Source organism: Mastomys coucha, unplaced genomic scaffold, assembly GCF_008632895.1.
Source record: "Mastomys coucha isolate ucsf_1 unplaced genomic scaffold, UCSF_Mcou_1 pScaffold11, whole genome shotgun sequence".
Lineage (NCBI taxonomy): Eukaryota > Metazoa > Chordata > Mammalia > Rodentia > Muridae > Mastomys > Mastomys coucha.
The window spans coordinates 31,592,942-31,598,427 of record NW_022196893.1 but is presented as its reverse complement, the minus strand read 5'-3'; the positions used below and the strand labels follow the sequence as shown (position 1 = coordinate 31,598,427).

At 52.1% G+C, this 5,486-nt stretch overlaps 1 protein-coding gene across 2 annotated transcripts in view; it reads right to left on the bottom strand.

The window, feature by feature from the left end:
• Atf1 (activating transcription factor 1) overlaps positions 1-4,299 on the bottom strand; it is a 33,151-nt gene extending 28,852 nt beyond the window's left edge. The window contains exon 1 of one of the 2 annotated variants that reach the window (XM_031355806.1): positions 4,089-4,299. The gene's annotated coding sequence lies outside the window, so the exon portion shown is untranslated. Of the gene's footprint in view, positions 1-3,480; positions 3,777-4,088 lie in introns of those variants that run through there. The other variant, XM_031355813.1, reaches the window with a different exon arrangement.
• Between the last annotated feature and the right edge of the window lie 1,187 nt (positions 4,300-5,486).

The following is a 5,486-nucleotide window of genomic DNA, read 5'->3' as shown; positions in this document are numbered from 1 at the left end:
CCAGGCTGGTCTTGAACTCAGAAATCCACCCACCTCTGCCTCCTAAGCGCTGGGATTAAAAGCGTGTACAGCCACTACCACCCGGCTCAGACAGGATCTTAAAGCTCAGGCTGGCTAAAAAGTAATCCTCCTGCTTCTACCTCCTGAGTGCTAAGGCAAAGGCCACAGATGTGCTCCACCATGATTGACTAAAGTCTGCTTTTCAAAATGACACCTTTTAAACACAACAGACTATATGTGTACGTTTCCTATTAAGTGCCAAGTAGCAGCTGTCATATGATGCGGAGTTGGGCAGAATCAGGAAGGCAATGAAATGCAGTCCAAATGCATCACCAACAAGACACTGGAAACTGAGAAGTCAGCAGGCTGTGATGCCACACAAAAGGAAGGCACTGCCCACCTAGGACAGGGTCTCCTATAGCCCAGATTGGCCTCAAAACTTGCTATATAGCAGAGCACGACCTTTCTTGAACTTGACTCTCCAGACTCCACCCAACCCCATCGAGCAGAACTTGCCACCACACCAGTCCCCTACAGAGTGGGACTGCCTAAGCTACATTCCTAGCCCAAGCCAAGGTGCTTTCAATCCTGCAAAGAAAGCAACTCCAAGTGAAATATCAAGAGAGATTTGTTTTTGTGGTGATACTGGAGACTTCCAGGTCTCACATTAGGATGCAAAGAACCTGGAGCTAGGCTGTGTCCACCATAGAGCCTGCTCTCTCATCTCACTCCTGAAGCTAGGCTGTGTCCACCACAGAGCCTCCTCTCATCTTACTCCACCTGACCCAGCAATACCACTCACTGCCATTCCTCACTGTTCCAAGTCCTGTGGTTTCCTTCCTTCCTTCCTTTTCTGTGGGTGACAGGTAGGGGTTTGGGTTTCATTTTTAGAGCTTCTGCCCCGAGCTGGGATTAAAGGCATATGCCACTATGCCTGGCTTGGGGCCTATTTTAATACATTTACCTTGCCTAGCACATTATCTCTATATTATTTAACAATGGCTATGTTTACTAGCCTCCGGTTTCTCCCAGCTTTATGCTCTAAAGGCAGAGAGGTGCCTGTGTGGAGCAGTGTGCGCTCAGTGGCCGCAGAGACTGTCATGAGTGAACAGTAAGTATCAAGTACATGAGTGCAGGCTTCTCAGCTGGTGAGTAAAAGGGCTCTTAGTTTCCTTCCTTGAAAAAGATGTTGGGCCGGGCAGTGGTGGCACACGCCTTTAATCCCAACGCTTGGAGGCAGAGGCAGGCAGATTTCTGAGTTTGAGGCCTGCCTGGTCTACAGAGTGAGTTCCAGGACAGCCAGGGCTACACAGAGAAACCCTGTCGGGGGGTGAGGCGGGGGGGGGGGGGGGGGGGGGGGGGGGGGGGGGGGGAAGAGAAAGAAAAAGATGTCGAGGGGCTAGAGAGATGGGTCAGCAGTTAAAGACACTGACTGCTCTTCCAGAGGTCCTGAGTTCAATTCCCAACAACCACATGGTGGCTCACAACCATCTATAATGGAATCCGATGCCCTCTTCTGGTGTGTCTGAAGATAGTTACAGTGTACTCATATGCAGAAAATAAACAAATGTTTTAAAAAAGATGTTGAGTGGTGGTAGCTTGGGGACAGAGCACCCCACTCATCATTTCTACACCTAGTAGTCAGCAGGGAATCTCTTTCAGATCCTCAAAAGGGCCTGGCTTCATCTCACATGAAGCTCTCTCAGACATGCCACTGTCTTCTCACATGAAGCTTTCTCTCAGATGTGCCGTCTTTTCACATGAAGCTCTCTCTCAGACGTGCCACTGTCTTCCTCCTTGGAGGCTGCATACTCCTATGATTTATCCTTCTAAGCAATCCTACCCGACGGCCTCCCTAGACTGGCCTAAAAGCTGACTATACACCCTAGTACATAGAAGAGGTTCTTTGGCACCTACTGCAGTACTGTAATATCTTCTTTTTCTGTCTTTCCACCAATCAGCACATCCCTTCCCTACACTGCACCAAGGCCTTCCCATTTCACATTGTGAACAAAACATGTGCTAACTTAGCTGTGTCTAAAACTGATGGGATAATGGCCTAGAGATATCCTCAGAGACTCCCTCCGTCCCAGCTGTAGACTCAGGGAGGGCATCTAAGGCATAGGGCAGCTCACAGGATTGACAACTGAATCTCAGTGATATCATGCAGAATGTTTGGTGTTTTGACTTGACTGCCATCTACTGGTGACATGGGCCATTGCAGTCCTACTGGAGCAAACAATCAGGAAGAACTATTTAGAAGCTGTCACATTTAACTTTAGGGCACCCAGAGTCTCCTGTTTTGTTTCCAAATGCTGAGTATGACAATGCTAGGCACACACTCTCCTGCTTAGCTACATTCTAATGGAGACAAAATTGTAATTGTAGGTTGTGAAGAGGGGAGGGGACAAATAGCATTTTAAACAAAATATGTATTGGCAACAAAATCTTTAGGGTAAATGCATTTTGTGAACACAATTACTCAGACCTCAAGAGGCCCTTGAAAACTTGTGGCCCAAAGCTCTTCACAGCAGGAGTGCTGGGAGTTCTAGGCAAAACTGAGCTACACCTCCAGGCAGTGGTGGCATAGGCCTTTAATCCCAGCACTTGGGAGGCAGAGGCAGGCAGATTTCTCCTGATTTCGAGGCCAGCCTGGTCTACAGAATGAGTTCCAGGATAGCCAGGGCTACACAGAGAAACCCTGTCTCGAAAAACAAACAAAAACTGAGCTACACCGAGTATGAAGCCTTTCTCAACAAGTAAAAACCCCCAAGTCTCAGGTTGGGCTGGAGAGATGGCTCAGCGATTAGAAGCCCTCATTGCTCTTTCATAGAACACAGGACCAGTTCCTGGCACCCTCTAACTCCAGCCACCCTCTGGCGTCTTCAGGCACCTGCAGGCACAAAGTACAAATAAACTTATGTAGATACACACACGCAGCCATCAATAAAAACAATGAGGACTCATTGTAGATCTTAAGAGACAGATCGGTTTGCTTCTGCCCCCCTAAGAGCTGGGTTAAAAACATGTGCTAGCATACAGAGCAATAAAACACATGGTTAAAAAACTAACATAAGGGGCTAGTGAGATGGCTCAGTGGGTTAAGAGCACTGACTGCTCTTTCAAAGGTCCTGAGTTCAAATCCCAGCAACCACACGGTGGCTCACAACCATCTGTAATGAGATCTGACGCCCTCCTCTGGTGTGTCTGAAGTCAGCAACAGTGTACTTATTTAAAATAATAGATCTTAAAAAAAAAAACCTAACTAACAAGGGGGCTGGAGAGATGGCTCAGAGGTTAAGAGCACCGACTGCTCTTCCAGAGGTCCTGAGTTCAAGTCCCAGCAACCACATGGTGGCTCATGACCATCTGTAATGGGGTTTGATGCCCTCTTCTGGTGTGTCTGATGACAGCGACAGTGACAAAACAACAATCCCCCCTCCCCAAAAAAACCTAACATAAGCCGTGTTCAAAGCCAACCTGGACTATATATATATATATAAAAATTTAAGGCCAGTTTGGTAAACCCTGTCTCAGGCTATCGTAAACCCGGCACGGCGACCACGTCTACGAGTCCTGCACCAGGCACTCTTCGGAACAAATCCCGTCTCGAAAGGCAAAGGCGGCCACCGAGACGCTCAGCTCAGGCGGCCAGCTGCGGGGCTCCCGGAAGGAGAGGAGCCCCGTGCCCCACCGCCCGGCGGCTGGCCTCGCTTTCCCCGCCGTCTGCAGCCCGCTGGAGACCGCCGCCCAGCTCTTCTCCCCGCCTCCACGCGGCGCGGGCCGTGGGAGCGCGGCGGGACGCGCCGCACCGCGCCGCTCCGCTCCCAGCGCTCCCAGCGCTCCCGGGCGAGCGGAGCCCAACGCCGGGGCGCTGCGGTCCGTCGGTCGGTCGGTCGGTCGCGCGCGGCCGGAAGCGCGCGGCCGGCCCGCCCCACCCCCGCCCCTCCCCCACGGCCGTCGCCGCCGCGCGCGACCCCCGACCGGCCGGCGGGAGGGCGGGCGCGTGGGCGCGTGGCCGCCATTGCGTCCCCGCCGGGGCCGCGTTCCCGCCCGGGCCGCCCCGCGCTCCGCCGCGCCCCGCTCACCCGTCCCGGGCGGCGCCGACGTCCCTCCTCACTTCCCAGCCGCGCCCCGCGGCGAGGCGGCGCGGGTCCCGGGGCTCGACGGCGCGCGGAGGAAGAGCGTAGCTGGAGAGCCAACCGTCCAGGCTACCGTTTCCCGGCCGCGAGGGGCGTCGCAGGCGGCATGATCCGCGCAGGCCGGGCCCGGGCTGGGGGGGCGGGGCCTGCGCGGCGGCGTGCTGCGTCACCGCGTGCTCACGTGGGCGCCGCCATCTTGGCGAGCCCCGGATCGCGCGCGCGCGCGCGCGTGTGTGTGTGTGAGCGGGCGGCGCGGGGACGCAGCGGGAGCCCCGGGCGGTCTCGGGCCGGTGGCGCGCGGTCGCGGTCCTCTCTGGCGGGCAGGACTGCTGGGCCTCGGCTACCTGCTCTGTTTAAGTGACTGTCGAACCTCATGCTGCCACCGTCGTGGTTTGGAAAGGTCGTAGCGTGCCCGCTACGAAGTGCGCATCAGAAGTTTGGAAGGTTGTGTTTGACACCTTCCCTCCTAATAACTGGGTGAGTGAAGACTTCAGAACACATGATGTGGTTTCAGGCTGAAGTTAGAAGGACTTACGAGACTTCCAGGCACTGTGATTTAGCAAATATTGTCCAATAAAACTAAAACTGATGACTACCTTTAAATTAGAAGTACTTGGTTTTGGATTGATTTAGGCTAATTACCCAACCTCTCTGAATCAGCATCAAATTTATGGAAATTGCCAGGCGTGGTCAGCTGTCCCTCTAACCCTAGCGCCCTGGGTCTGCAGACACCGGGCTATCTCTTATCTTCATAGGAAGTTCCAGGCAAGGCTATACAAATGAAGCCTGTCTTAAAAAAATGGAAATTTCACAGCACTTGGGAGGCAGGGGCAGGCGGATTTCTGAGTTTGAAGCCAGCCTGGTTTACAGAGTGAGTTCCAGGACAGCCAGGGCTACACAGAGAAACCCTGTCTCAAAAAACCAAAAAAAGAAAAAAGAAAAAAAGAAAAAAAAACCCAAAACAAAACAAAGAAACCCACAAAACTGGAAATTACAGTACTAAATCAATGTCTCAACATTATAGAAAGTGGCCTACAAAGTAAGGTCAGGGGAAAAGCTTGCAGATACTAGCCTTGCCTGAACAACAAAGTCTAGCACAGTCATTCCATAACCCAAAGTACATTTTAAAAGGTTTTTTTTTTTTTTGAGATTATAATGTCATTTCTCCCTTTTCCTTTCTCCAAACCCCTTTTTTTAAAAAAAGAAAAGATTTATTTTATGTATATGAGTACATTGTTGCTGTCTTCAGACACACCAGAAGAGGGCATCAGATCCCATGACAGATGGTTGTGAGCCACCATGTGGTTGCTGGGAATTGAACTCAGGACCTCTGGAAGAGCAGTC